This window comes from Marmota marmota, unplaced genomic scaffold (assembly GCF_001458135.2).
Source record: "Marmota marmota marmota unplaced genomic scaffold, marMar, whole genome shotgun sequence".
Taxonomy (NCBI): Eukaryota; Metazoa; Chordata; class Mammalia; order Rodentia; family Sciuridae; genus Marmota; species Marmota marmota.
Genome location: NW_026000082.1, coordinates 28,918,266 through 28,933,470, shown reverse-complemented (window position 1 = coordinate 28,933,470; position 15,205 = coordinate 28,918,266).

The window sequence follows — 15,205 nt, the reverse complement described above, 5'->3', positions numbered from 1 at the left end:
GAGGATTCGCAGTGTCAGGGTGGCACTGCAGGTCGGATTGCAAGGTGCAGAGGAGATACCCTAAGGTGCAGGAAGGTGGGAGGGACATGCTTTGCTGCTGGGAGGCTGGGTGGGCAGGACCCCAGGACAGCGGGTTGTGTCCAGATCCTTCCTTTCTCTGGGAACTGAATGTCCACCTCTTTGGGCTCATTTTCCTCCTCCAACCCCAGGCACTTATTTTCAGTGGGATCTAGGTCCCCAAAGAGGCATGACACCATGCCATCATGCCTACCCCAGCCCTTCCCTGAGATTCCTCAGATTAAAAGCAAGGAAACAAAGCGTTGTCCCCTGTGTGGATGAAACCTGGGATTTGGGAGATAGAGAAAACCCACCTGGGAGAACTGATGTGACATCCAGAGAGACCGAGGAGCCTATCCCAGGAGAGCTGAAGTGTGTGAGCCCGTGCCTGGGCTGAAATTTGGCAACTTCAGTCAGTAGAGCCCCTTGTAACCTAAACCAAGTTGAACTGGGTTTCTGTCACTGGCCACCAAAAGACTGCTCATATCAGAACTGAGGGCCAAAGGGTGGGCTCGTGGCGAGTGTGCCCGAGATGGTGGGATGCTAAAGCCCCTGGCGTGCAGAGCGAGGGCAGCCCTCAAGGGCCGCGGCCCTCTCGAGTCTGAAGCCCCCAGTCCAGTGACCAGAGCTAGTGACACCTGGCATCGGCGCCTGCTATGATGCTGGTGCCAGCCTCGCTGCTCATGGAGAAAGTTATTTATTTGCTTCATAAGCAGTAAAGCCCGAGGCGCACCAGGGCAGGGCCGAGCTCGCCTTTCTGTGCCATTTCACGTTGTATTTCACCCTGGCAAGAGCGATTCTTCTTGGCTGGGAAATTGATTTTAAATCACCTTTTTTTTTTTGCTGCTGACAGCCCCATACCACCCTCCCCTCCCTGAGCCTTTGCCCTCTGTCCCCTCTGAAATCCCAACTCCCACCTCCCACACTCCTACACACACACACACACACACACACACACACACCAGCTCTTCTCCACGCTGGGTGTTTAATCTTTCCCCAATTCCACTTACTGATGCACTTTCATAACCAACTCCATCTGTGGCACTGAAACCAATCTGGGGTGATGGGGCCCCGAGAGAGAGGAAGCCGTCTGGAGGAGACGTGGACTTTAATTCTTGGCACCCGCCTGGAGGGAGCGAGCTGGCCCTGGGCACCAGGAGGATGGCCAGCTGTTCTGTGAGGAACCGAAGCCCCAAAAGGGCTGAGGAAGGGGCTGGAGGTTCTGGTGTGGACGCCATAGACGGCCAGCTCGGCTGAGACGCAGACTCGGAGCAGGGAGGAACTTAGGGAAGAGCGAGCCCAGCAGCCAACTGAGCCCGGCCCTGGCCCTCGCCACCCCCCACCTCTGTTAGTCTTTATGTCCCCTCTGCATGTGGCCTGTCTCAGCTGTAGGGGAGAGACCTTGGAAATTGGAACCAAATTTAGAATTTATGGAATTGGGAACCTGAAAGGTCTTCTGTCCCCACCTCAGCTTATCCACTTCCCAGCCACGTGGGCTGGTCTGGTGGGGCTCTGTGAAGCTTTTCTTCAGTGGCCAGATGGCAGGTACTTTAGATTTTTGGGGGTCCCTAAGATCTCTGTCACAGCTACTCAGCTTTGCCATGGTGGGGCCACAGCAGCCACAGACAGCATGTAAATAACTGGGCACGGCTGAGTCCCACTAAACCTTCATTCACAAAAACAGGAAGCCAGCCTCAGGGTGTCATTGGCCAACCCTCGGGTCCTCCCAAACCAGGTGCAATTCTGGAAATTCTTCTGGAAGCCCCGGGAGCTCAGCCCTCCTGCTCAAAGCCACGAGAAAGTAACAGTGTCTGCTACTCACTGACCACACGTGGTACAGCTAAGCAGTCAGGAGCCTGGGCTAAGTTCAAGCTTGACTTTGACACAGACAAGCTCTGAAGCCTTGGGAGAGTCCTTTCCCTGCTTTGTGCATCTGAAAATGAAGATGCTCAACAGAGGAGGGGGTGAGGATCTGATGAGCCCACTCACCTGCAAGGGTCGTGTGTGGCAGGTCCTGTGAGCCTCAGTCGTGGGGAGTCTAATGAGCTCACCAGATGATAATGTCAGGAGGCTTCCGTGGGATGCCAGAGGAGGGCCTCATTTAATCTAGCCTGGGGAGGGCTTCCTAGAGGAGGTGACTGCAGCTGAGGCTCTAGTGATCACTAGGAGCTTGTTCAAGCACCTTACTGATGGCAAGAGAAAGCAAGTCTTACCAAAGACCCATCAGAAGGTTCATTATCCCCCCCACATTAGAGTTTAACAGGAGGTGGTGGTGTACACCTGTAACCCAGTTACTCAGGAGGCTGAGGCAGGAGGATCACAAGTGTGAGGGCAGACTGGGCAATTTAGGGAGACCCTGTCTCAAAAGAAAAAGGGCTGGAGATATAGCTCTGCAGTGAAGTGTTCGCGAGCATTCAAATCTAGGTCCTAGATTTGATCCCAGTCCTGAAAAAAAGAAAAAAAATATCAGAATAAGAAGAAGATTAGAGTTTGCTTCAGAATGATCAGAGAAAGACAAAGCGTGAGAAGTCAGCCAGGCTGGGGCAGGGCAGAGTCATGGAAGACCCGTCAGAGGCGGATTCAGAGGCGGATTCCATCTTCATGACGAAGGGCCGAGGGAAGATCCTGGGGGAGACTGTACCTTGCCCTAGCTGCTTGCAGAAGATGGATCAGAGAGAATGAGCGTGGAGGCTGGGGACAAACAGGATGCCTTGCCTCCATTCAGGCAGGGAGGAGGGGACGGCCTTAAGGCAAAGGGCCTGGGAAGAGACACAGACACAGCAGGACATGTTAACCAGGTCCCACTGCCAAGATAGGGAATGCTGCTGGATACAGTGGGAAAAATCAGGGTTGACCCTTCATGTCCCTTTTCAGTTCTAAAATAGTGGAGCATGATAAATCTTGATAATTTAGAGCCAATACTCAAAACCCATCGTGTAATCCAAACCTGCACAGGAAGGATCCCGTCTCTGACAGCTCATCTGATCCATCCCTCTGCCTCTGGCCCAGTCTGCATCTGAGCATCAGCTGTGGATACAGCGAAGGACAGACCCTCCTCCACACAGAGGTGGGCTCCTCATCAATGAGAAAGGCATACCACGGTGGCGGTGAAGGGGCCAAGAGCCTGGAGAGACAGGCTTTAACCGTGAAGAGCAGTGGACCCCTGCTCCCTCTTTCTTTTTCTGAAAATTAGCCAGCAGGATCAGTCCCCGTGCTGGGAGGCAGGGGCAGGCTGGCAGACGGCCACCCAACCACATCACAGCTAAAGCTCCACGGCCCGGCTGCGACAGATGCAATTTATCTAGGGCCCAGGGAGAGTTGGAAGGAGAGGAATGCCACTCCTTCCCTTCCTTACTGTTTGGGGACATTCATCACCCAGGTCACTCTTAAAGCAGTGTGGGAATCTTCCACTCTCTCCACCAACCCCCAGGAAATGTGGGCGGACGACGACGAGGAATCCGGGAGCCCTACTATCAAGGAAGGCATCTGAGCACCGCGGGGTGCTTAAGAAGGGAGGTCAGGTTTCCACCCTCTGCTGCCCCCCTGCCTCTCAGCCTCACTCCCTCCCTTCCCTGGGACCCCCCGACAGGACCTGAGACTCCATCTGAGCGAGAGGCCGGAATGGAAGAGCTGCTCACAGGGAGGGAGTTAGCCATGACGCTCTGAACACCCGACACTCTGATCACAGCCCACAGAGGACCCAAAGTTCACTGGGAAGATGGAAGGAAAAGAAAGAAAATAGAACCCACCCATGCTGTGGGGAAGGCTTCTGTGCTGCTGGGCTCTGCAGAAGCCAGGGCTTTCCAGTATGGAGGGATCTGTCTGGACACAATGGCAGAGGTGTGGCCTGCAGTGGCCTTCCGTATATTTAGACCAGGATTCGAATCTTCACTCCTGCATGGCCTCAAGAATTTGTAAATTTCTGAGTATAATGCCTATCTCATAGGGTGGTTTTTATTTTAGATGTCTACATTCAGTCTTCCAATTTAAGACCCAATGCCAGCTTGGTTTTGGATGCTCAAGTTGTGTTGACTGTGGCGTTCCACCAGGCTGGCTCCTTCTTCCCACCCTCCAGATGTTCCGAGCACATCTTGTTATTTTCCATTCTTCAGCCCTAGAATCAACTATTTCTCTCAGGAACCCTGGTTCCTTTTCATGGAGAATGGTGTTTAGAGCCCAAAGTCTGGATTGCTGGTGTGTTCACTGGCCCTGAGGTGTCACTCCTAGGCCCGCTCATCAGACAGAGCTAGGAAATGTGTGTGTGCATAGCAACGTGCGCGTGAGTACATACATGTCCCGTGAAGGGAACTTGCAGGACTGGCAGTGGTTCTGGGTGAACCGGTGAGTGGGAAATGAACGTGAAGGTCTAGCAAATTACTGGACACTACTGTCGACTTTAAAAACACTGCACACTTCAGCTACATGAAATCAAAATTTTTCTGTTTTCAATAATAAGTGTTTTTTTTCTTCATACAACATTTTTCTTCAATAATAATTCACCAAAACTTTTTACTTTATGAACTTTTTAAACTCTTTGACTGTTTGAAGAACAGTCGTATGGCTGTACGAAACCACTTTCTTTAGATCCTCATTCTGGAAACGTTTCTCTATTTTCTTAAATTTTTTACTATTTTGTTGAAAACGAAGACACAAACACACAAATTAGCCTGGGCCTAATCAGGGTCATCAGTATCACTGTCTTCTATCTTTACATCTTATGGGAGGAACAACAGGCGTGGAAATATCACCCCCTAGGATAAAGATGCCTCCTTCTAGAATCCCTCCTGAAGGTCGTGCCTAAAACTCTTCTTGGCAGGTGTCAGTCTTTGGAAATATGTCCGGGGTGGTTTACTTGGCTTCTTTTCCACCATAGATTTGGTTGTTAGCAGATCATACATCATGAACATCCCTCTCTAGCCACAGAAACCTTTCAGTGTCAGGGCTCATATTTTCAAACATTTTAAGGAACTTGTTAAGGTCTGCAAAAGCTTCTGCTAAATCCCTCACTGTGAATTTTCTCAGGTGTTCTTTTTCTCCCCCTGCAGTTTCCTTTTCTCTCGCCTCTTCGGCAGCCACATGCTCCTGTTCTGATCCCATTATAATCTTGTGGACCAGCATCGAATGAGCTCCCCGTCATTGACAGGAACACGAATATGTGGCACCTAAGAGAGGCAGGGGTGACTCTGTCTTCATTTTTTTAAAAAAAAATATTTTTAGTTGTAAATGGACACAGTACCTTTATTTGACTTGTTTATCTTTATGTGGTGCTGAGGCTCAAACTCAGTTCAGGATCGAACTCAGTTCCCCCCACGTGCAAGGCAAGCACTCTACCACTGAGCTACAACCCCAGCCCTCTGTCTTCATTTCTGTATCTATCATATTGTGATTCTAGAAGAAGAAAGTGGGGTGAGGAATATAAGCAATGCTTCATCTTTTGCAACTTTTTGGTCAGCTCAAGATTAAACATTTTTAAAGCATGGGAAGCCTCTAGAATGGAATACCTATACCAGAGCTGTGAATTCCCTCTCCATCCTTCCACCTCCTAAACCTGACTCCCCTCTTTACTTAAGAATTTATAAACAGGATAACAACCTCCACCCCATAGTGTTTTTATAAAACCCACTGGATGTGCTTCAGGATATGAACCTTAAACGTGCCCTTTAGCAGCAAATTCACAGCAGGGACCACTCTGGCCAAGCTCATTGGGCCACAGCAATTAGCTGACTCTATACCAAGCTTGGAGCAGAGTCTTTTATAATGTGGAGCAGGGTGTCACTTACATTCCTCCAAGAAGCAGAGCCTGAGACAGGATGTAAGGGCTGATAATTTATTTGGAAGTACCAGCAACACAGGTAGGGGAGAAGAGAAGTGACGCAGGAGGAGGGTAACTATTATCTTCCACGGTGAGGGGCCACCACAGTGTCCCCTTGGAGAGCCCCTGAACACACACCTGAACGTGGCCCACAGGCTGGAGTAGTCACACATGGGCTCCGTCCAGTGGCTGTTCCTGGGGATTGCTGTTCTTCTGCCACATGGAGATTAGCCTCCAGAGGTTCTGGGAAAAGCCCAGAGAAACAGAGCTTCAGGTCTGGCAGCTCTAAGCCATCAGATCACCCTCCGCTACCAAGGGCAAGGGGGAGAAGGACACAGATGGGCCTTAGCCCTTGGCCCACCACCCATGACCACGCCAAGCCCAGGTTCCGTCTGCTAGATCCACTTCCTCGCTTCTCCAGCTCTCCTGAGCAACCTTGGGGGACCAAGAAATGGGAAGAGAATTATGGCATTGCCTGAGCTTTTGGCTTAGGTGGAGAAAATTTGCCAAGGAAGAGCCAGTTTCATCCAACCAAATATTCATTAATCTGAGACAAGGTAGCCAGGTCTACAAATTTCCTCAAAGTGATATTAAAATGTATTTATATATTGAGCGGGGTGGTATTTCTATATATATGAATATGTAAATGTCTGAGTTTGTCAGTATCTATGGTGGAGAATGAGAATGAGATGGTGAGTACAGAGCCATGAATTCATAAAATGTTTAAAAGGAGCTCTCTCCAACCTTTTGGTGTGTTATGTTATTAAGGTACAGTAGACTTGCAAAGTACATTGTAAATTTAAAAGTTTAATGCATCATTTGCAGAAGTTTTCCACTGAGTTTGCTCTAAGAAAGGGCAATGAGGAAAAAGAGATGCCATCTCTATCTTCTCGTCCCTTGAGGAAAGCAGCAGGGACAGCCTTCCCAGCCAGAGCTGGCATCTCTCCCATTTCAGGGAATCCAGAGCTTCCTTCATGGACAGAGTTACCACATAAAAACCTGCAGGTTGCGCCCAGCACAAGTGCTTGCAGTCTAGGGGTAAAGGGACACAGGAATCTTGCCCGTGCCTCCCTCCCCAGGCCGATCCACCCAGTGCAAGGCTGCATCTGCATAAAAGAAGGGCATGTTTTCTTAGTTTTACAAAAGGACCACATTGGCAGCTTGATTGTCACGTGTAAGCCCTGCAGACAGGATTCCCATCATTCTAAGCATGGCAAGGCCAGAGCACACAAAGGATAAAGACTGGTCCAGAATACGTGAGTTTGCTAAAGCTGCCACAAGAAAGGACCTCGGGCTGGTTGGCCTAAATAATAGGAATTCATTTTTTTTCCCCACAATTCTGAAAGCCAGAAGTCTGAGGGCAAAGTGGCAAGGTTGGGTTCTTCTGAGTCCTCTCCTTGGCTTGTGGATGGATGTCTTCTCTCTGGGTCTACACAAGCTCTTCCCTCTGTATATGTGTTTGTCCTACACCCCTTATTTTTTCCATATTTTTTTTACTGGTGCATTATAGTAATATGTAATGGGGGATTTGCTGTTACATATTCATATATTCATGCAAGCACATAATAGAACAATATAATGTGGCCAATATCATTCCCCCGTATTTTCTAATCTTCTCTTCTTCCTCTTTCTTTCTTTTTTTTGTTTTTTGTTTTTTTTTTTTTGTTGTTGTTGTTATTGTTGGTACCAGGGATTAAACTCAACCACAGGGGCACTTGACCACTGAGGCACATCCCCAGTCCTATTTAGTATTTCATTTAGAGACAGATTCTTACTGAGTTACTTAGGGCCTTGCTCTGTTGCTAAAGCTGGTTTTGAACTCATGATCCTCCTGCCCCGGCCTCTCGAGCTGCTGGGATCACAGGTGTGCCTCACTGCACCCAGTCCCCTAATCTCTTCTTATAAGGACCCCAAGCACAGAGAATTGGAGTCCACTTTAATAACCTCTTCTTAACTTAATTCCCCCGCCTATGTAGGCGCTATTCTCAAACACAGTCACATTCTGGGGTACTGGGAGATGGGGCTTCAATGTATAGCTTTGTGGGGGGACACACCATTCACCCCATAACACAGAGTAACAGGAAGTCATCGATGAATCCAGAAACAGAAGTCGATATCTTCTGACTCTCCATCCATGAAACTCTGGGGCTTCATTCCCCGGTGGCCGTGTCCCCGTCCACTCTTCTTTTGGATGGAGGCGTAAGTGGAACTGTAGATGCTGAAGAGAAGAAAGCTGCTCTGCTTTGCTGCCATTGCTGCTGAGTCATGCTGACAGACCCAAGTGAAGCCTCCTCTCCCGTGACAGCCCCCACAGCACCCACCTGCACCAGTTCCTTTGGCAGAAGAAAAGAACATCACAGAAGAGCAAGGGTTCACAGATATCAGTTACACCAACTCACTGAGTGGCCACCTGAGCTACCCAGAGAATGGGCTCCACACACCCAGCTTCCAGAGATATCTGGGTTACTTCTGCACGTGAAGAAGTGACTATAGTAAAGCTCCCTTTTTGGCAAACTTCTGTAAAGAAGAGGCTGGGTTGCCTCCACTCCTAAAATAGTGCAGTGTACAGCCAGCACAACTGTATGGGGCAGCCCTGAGATGATTCCACACCCCTTAATCCATAAGTTCTTTCCATCTATTCCCTTCTGTTTCTTCTCTCAAAATTCCTTGCCCTTTTCAAATTGTTGCTATATGAGAACTGCTTCTCCCTTATAGCCAATCAACCCACAGGCTACACGGTAGCCAATTTCCAAGAATGCCACCCCAAGATGATCACCACCTCCTGCCACTCACGTCCTTGTGGAGTCACCTCCCACACTGTGCCAGGATGACTGTTAGAAGCAGAAATGATAGCATATCACTTCCAACATCGTGTTATAAAAAACACCGTGGCTTCTGTTTGGTCCTTTCCTTGCTCTTGGATGAGTAGATTTGGAGGAAGTGACGTCATGGGAAACCCTATAGCAGGGCTCACTTAAAATCCAAGCTTCCTGCCAATGACCACATGAGTGAGCTTGGAAACAAACCCTCCAGGCCTGGGCAATCTTCAGATGACTGCAGCCCTGGTTGATCCCCAGCTCAGCTGCTCTTGGAGTTCTAACCTATAGAAACTAGGTGATAATAAATGTTGTTGTTTTAAGCTGATAAATTGGGAGTCATTTGTTATGCGGCAATAGATAACTAATACAGACAAACTACATGCTGGGCCGTATCAAGGTCAGCCCCTGCACAGAATGACCTTCACCTAGCTGGGTCTGAATGTTCCCCTCCAACTTTTATAAGCAGTGATTACAAGAAATAGCCACGTGAAATGTGCCACCAATTGGACCACACACCTGCTGTTATGCGGATTTTTTTGACAGTGTCTTTACCTTTGGGGTCCTCTCTATAAAGGGCCACGTGAGAAACACTTAGAGTTTAATACAGGGCTTTCTCTTACTTTAGCATCCATTATCTGACCCTCCACAAATATTAGGTTACCTAGGGAAGAAAAAGAAAGGTCTCCACTCATCACATTAGTCCTCCGTCGGTAACATTCCCCTCCCTGTCACAGCGGGGCTGATTCTGTCCCATCCACGTCACTGCCGCTCCATCTCACGGGCTGACAGATGATCAATACACTGGGAATACAATGCAAACTGATTGCAAAGTATAATTGCAAATCTCACAAAAAAGGAGGGCAGGATTTCATAAAGTCCATGAGAGTAACTGCTGGCGTCGTGAGCAAAGGCTTCGACAAGTACGTGTTTGGAGAGTTGGAGCCGTCAACACCGCCCAGAGAAGAAAACAGCCAGGACAAAGAAAACCAAGAGACTGTGAAAGAGAACGGCTGGAATATCAAAGGAAGAGGAGACGCTTCTGAGAAAATTGGTGAAGCACTCAAGAGATTTTTTTTTTTTTGCAAAACCCTGCTTTTCTTTCTTTCTTCTGTTTTTTTTTTTAATAACCCTGCATGTGATTATGCTGCCCAAGTCAAACATGAATTTGAAAATGTTCTTTCATTCTACCATGGACTTTTGTTGGAAAAATTCCATCCAAAAAGTCAGCCCCTCGGTTCAGCCCCTCAAAGAGGACAAAGAGTCGCATGTGGGACTTCAGTGGTGGTTTGGTTACCTTTTTCAACTGCTGTGACTAAAAGATCTGATCAGAGCAAGTTTATTCAAGGGCTCACAGTTTCAAGAGGCCTTGGTCCATAGGAGGCCGGCTCCATTCCTCGGGGCTCGAGGTGAGGCTGAACATCACAGCAGGAGAGTGTGGCAGAGGGAAGCAGAGAGAGTCTCCACTGGCCAGATGTAAATATATACCCAAAGCCACGCCCCAATTCCCACCTCCTCCTGCCACACCCCACCATTTCTGTTGCACCTCAGTGAATACCCATCAGGCATTAATCCACTGATTAAGACCCTGACCACCCAATCATTTCTCCTCAGAACCTTCTGGCACTGTCTCACATGGGAGCTTTTGAGGGACACCTCACATGGAAACCATAACACATGTTAAAGTGTAAAATAAAGTAAACTCATTTTAATAACCGTTGTTTCCATTTTGCAAGATGCATGCTTAACAAAACTCTTTTACAAAATATTCACTATGAAATTTTGGTTTCCCCCTCCCCAACTTTTATCAGTTCTCTTTCTAACAGCGATTTAATCTTTTCTATCTGCAAGCATCCCAAAGTATCAAAAGCTATCTTAAGCAGAGGAGAAAAATGCTTCTTTTGAGCTGAGCTTCATAACTTCCACTTGGCACTTGTTGCCTGGAATTCCAGGAGGCTAAATCAAGCTAGGCTCTTATCATGTTTTAGTTCCTCTTTTATCCTGGGTTCCCATTTCCCCTCCCTATCCACTCCTTACTAAGTCAACAGAATGTTGCCCACTTTGTGCTTCTGGAGAAAGAGACAGAGTTACTGACAAATTCCAAGGCCACTCTCCAGGAGATGACCAGGGACTTTTCGTGGCTCTACCCAGTGGCCTTTCTCTGCCCTCTGCCTCTCACCAGGTTAGCCACACACCCTCCCCACCCTCCTGGCTTGGTCTTCCCTAGTGCACGGCTCTCCAGCTAGTTTTCTCCTACATTTCTCTCTTCCCCTGCTTTGCCTCCTTTTTCTCAAGGTATGTATTTCCCTGCCTGAAACATTAGCTTTCTTTCCAGATGTTTCCAGACCACATCTAGAAAGCTAGGCTTATCCAACAGCCATATCAGTGAAGAGAGCATACCTTAAGCCAGTGGAGGCCTCCATGAGCTGATGTCCTGCTTCTCACCGCGACCTGGCCCACACTCATTTAAACTTTTAGCTTATTATGAAATATATGCGTTATACAGAGAGGTATAGAGAACGATGCAATGAATATCTGTGGGCCTTAGATGGCTTATGCGATAAAACATTACTGCTGTGGTGAAGCCTTCCATCTACAGCTTGTTTTCAATTATTAAAGCAGACAGAAGGGGCTGTGTGTGAGGGCAGCCCGGGGGGTCGGAGCAATCACCAAGAAGGAGCACAGGGGCCATAATTTCTGGCTTACATGCATGCCCACAGACGTTTATTCTTCCCTATAATCTAATGAGGGGTCTATTGTTCTTCCCATTTAAGGATGAGGAAGTAAGTTCAGAGATCATTTGACATGATAGCATGCAGTAGCTAAGACGTGGAGCCAGACAGACTGGGCTTGAGCCCTGATTCCAGCATATGCAGGCTGTGTAGTGTAGACCCAGTCACTTAAATGTTCTCAGCCTGTTATCTTTCTTATCTCTAAAATGGGGGTATTTACTTCATGGGGTTGTAAGGAAATAAAATGCCTGTTCAGAAGACAACCAGGTGTGGTAGCTCATGCCTATAATCACAGCAACTCGGAGGCTGAGGCAGGTGGATCACTAGTCTGAGGCCAGCCTCAGCCTTAGCAAGACCCCTAGAAGAACATAGTGAGACCTTGTATCAAACTAAAAAATAAAATAAAATAAAAAGGGCTGGGGACATAGCTGAGTGGTAAAGTGCCCCTGGATTCAATCCCCAGAACCCTCCACCCCCCCACACACACACACAAAGACAGCCTTGCATCTTATAAGTGCTATAGAAATGTTTGTTGCTGCTGTTACTACTATTATTATTACTCTGGTTATTATTGCCTGATAATTATTATTATTGCCTGATTATTATTATCATTGCTTCTTATTACTGTGCTACAGTAAGGACAGCTGCGTGTTCTTTGCAATTCTCTGCCCCACAAGGATCTTAAATGCCTACAGCTACAGACTCAGGACCCGATCATCTGGTACTCAGGAGAATTTAAGAAATATGCAGCCTGCTTTCCTGATTCATCCTCATCAGCCAGGATGTTTGGTCTCATTTTGACTTTGTATCCCATAAACACTAGATCTGTCTTGTGCCTCGGTTTCCGTTCCCCCAGGGCTATGCAGGGTGGGGTCAGCTGGATCTATCTGCTGCCGCTAACCATCTGCCAAGACTAACTACCCACCCCACTGCCATCCTTTCCTGGCCCATCCTTGCCTGGCTGTGGGGTGTCCTTGGACTTCTGATCATTACAACACCAAGTTAACACCCTTGCCCAGTAAACACGTCCGGCCTCTGGATCTGACACCTCAGCCTCCCTCAGCACACTGCCACCAAGCTCCTCTTCTGACAGGAGTCACCCAGGGTGGGAATGGCATTTCTTCATTTCCACCAGGTTCCACTTTCTCTCTTGACTACATAATTAGAAATTTTTTTTTATATCTACCGTCCCTTACTAACCAGCCTCCTGACTTGGCTTTTGCCCACAGAGCGTATAAGGAATCCGGAGCACTGGGCTGGGATAGGCCTTCACACAAATGCAATTGCGCTTTTATTGCTGCCATAATTTTGAGTTGCTGAGTAATGAGATTGATCTCTCAGAGAAGTAGAAGGCAAATATGTGGCCACCCAGCAACCAGCTCTATTTCTTTATAATTTGGTGCTGCCAGGGATTATGTCTTGTTTTTCCTTATTTCTTGTCATGGCAATCTCAACAGTCAGGAATTTCTAGGTGGTGCTCAACATGAACTGGCTCTACTTAGTCATATTTATCTCTTTTGCCATTTGTCCTGGAGGGACAGGGCTGCCCAAAAGGCAGAGGGAGGAATGTGGCAGACTGTCTCCAACAAAGCAAGAATGGGGTGGAAATTATTTTTTATAATTATTTAAGCTCTCTGGAAATTATCCTAAGGGTATAAGACCAAGGGAGTAATAGTCACTCAAGAAAAAAACTACTAAGTGTCATTAGAACAACAGAAGCCTGTGACATTTGAACTTCAACCACCACTCCCAGTTCCATGTTTTGGAAACACTACCCTAAGCTAGTGAGGCCAAGAAGAGCCTCCCTCCCTGCCTAGCTCCCTGTCTGGGGAAGAGACAGACTCTTGACCTTTCTTGTTTCCCTCCCCAGCCCTGTGTTTCAGAAGTTCTTTTGGGGTTGATTCTGTAGGGAGGATCAACCTCCTCCATTCAGCCTCCACTCCTAGGGTAGAATTTCCATACTAGATTTGAGGGCCAAGAATAATGGGGACCCAATTACCCTAGCCCCAGCTCATTTGTAGGGGAGAGATTCTATGCTTCTAGAGATAACAAAGAACATTTTATAATGGTACAAGAGTCCATGTGTCTAAAAATATTACAACTGTAAACATATATGCAGCCAGGCACGGTGGCACACACCTGTAATCCAAGCAGCTTGGGAGGTGAGGAAGGAGAATCGCAAGTTCAAAGCCTGACTCAGCAAAAGCAAAGTTCTAAGCAACTCAGTGAGATCCTGTCTCTAAATAAAATACAAAATAAGACTGGGGATGTGGCTCAGTGGTCAAGTGCCCCTGAATTTAATCCCCAGTACCAAAAATATATATATGCATATTCATCTAATAACAGGTCTAAAGTACATGGAGCAAAAAAAAACTAGTAGAATTGAAAAGGAAAATAGATAGTTTATCAATAATAATTGGAGATTCAATAATGAGTAGAACAATTGACATACAATACTGATAGATAGTTAAGCAAAAAAACCAACAAGAAAATTGAAGACTTGAACAATGCAATAAACCAACTAGACCTAAAAGACACTCATAGAACAAACCATGTACTGGCAGCAGAATACGTTCTGCCATGTACACATGTAATTTTCTTTAGGATAGACCTTATTCTAGGCCACAAAATAAGCCCCAATAAATTTTAAAGTGTTGGAATTATATAAAGTATGTTCTCTGACTACAATGAAATTAAATTAGAAACCAAAAACAGAAGGAAATTGAGGAACTTCACAAATGTGTGGAAATTAAACAACACATTGCTAAATAACCAATGGACAAAGAAAACATCCTATAGAAAATACTTTGACATGAATGAAAACAAATATACAGCATAGCAAAAGTGCTGAATGCAGCTAAGTTAGCACTCAGAGGAAAATTTATAGCCCTAAAGACCTACATTAAAAATAATAAGAAAGGAGGCAGAGCCACCCCCTCCCCCAGCGCCTGCAAGGTAGGCGGAACTGTGACCACCGACAGAAAAGGCCCAGTGGCCCGCGGAGGGGCAGAGCTGCCAACCACGCCTGCAAGGTAGGCGGGCCTGCGACCAACCGGCAGAACAGGCGCAGCGGCCTGCTGAGAGGCAGAGCCGCCCCCTCCCCCCGCGCCTGCAAGGTAGACGGAACTGTGACCACTCACAGAACAGGCCCAGCGGCCTGCTGAGGGGCAGAGCCGCCCCCCTCCCCCTGCGCCTGCAAGGTAGGCAGAACTGTGACCACCGGCATAACAGGCGCAGAGGCCTGCTGAAGGGCAGAGCCGCCCCCACCCCCCGCGCCTGCAAGGTAGGCGGAACTGTGACCACCGACGGAAAAGGCCCAGTGGCCCGCGGAGGTGCAGAGCTGCCAACCACGCCTGCAAGGTAGGCGGGCCTGCGACCCACCGGCAGAACAGGCGCAGCGGCCTGCTGAGGGGCAGAGCCGCCCCCTCCCCCCCTGCAAGGTAGGCGGACCTGTGACCCACCGGCAGAACAGTCCCAGAGGCCTGCAGAAGGGCAGTGCCGCTGCCTGCGCCTACAAAGTAGGCAGAACTGCAACCACCGACAGAACAAGCCTAGCAGCCCGCAGAGGGGCAGAGCCACCACCCGCGCCTGCAAGGTAGGTGGACCTGCTACCGATCGGCAGAACAGGCCCAGCGGCCTGCCGGCATGGTAGGCACATTGCCCCAATTGGAGGAGGGGCAGAGCCGCCGCCCGCGCCTGCGAGGGAGACTTGCAACTATACAAGACCAATATTAAATATATAGGGGGAAAATTCAATAGCACAACAGTTTCACCAAGTAGAAAGGAAC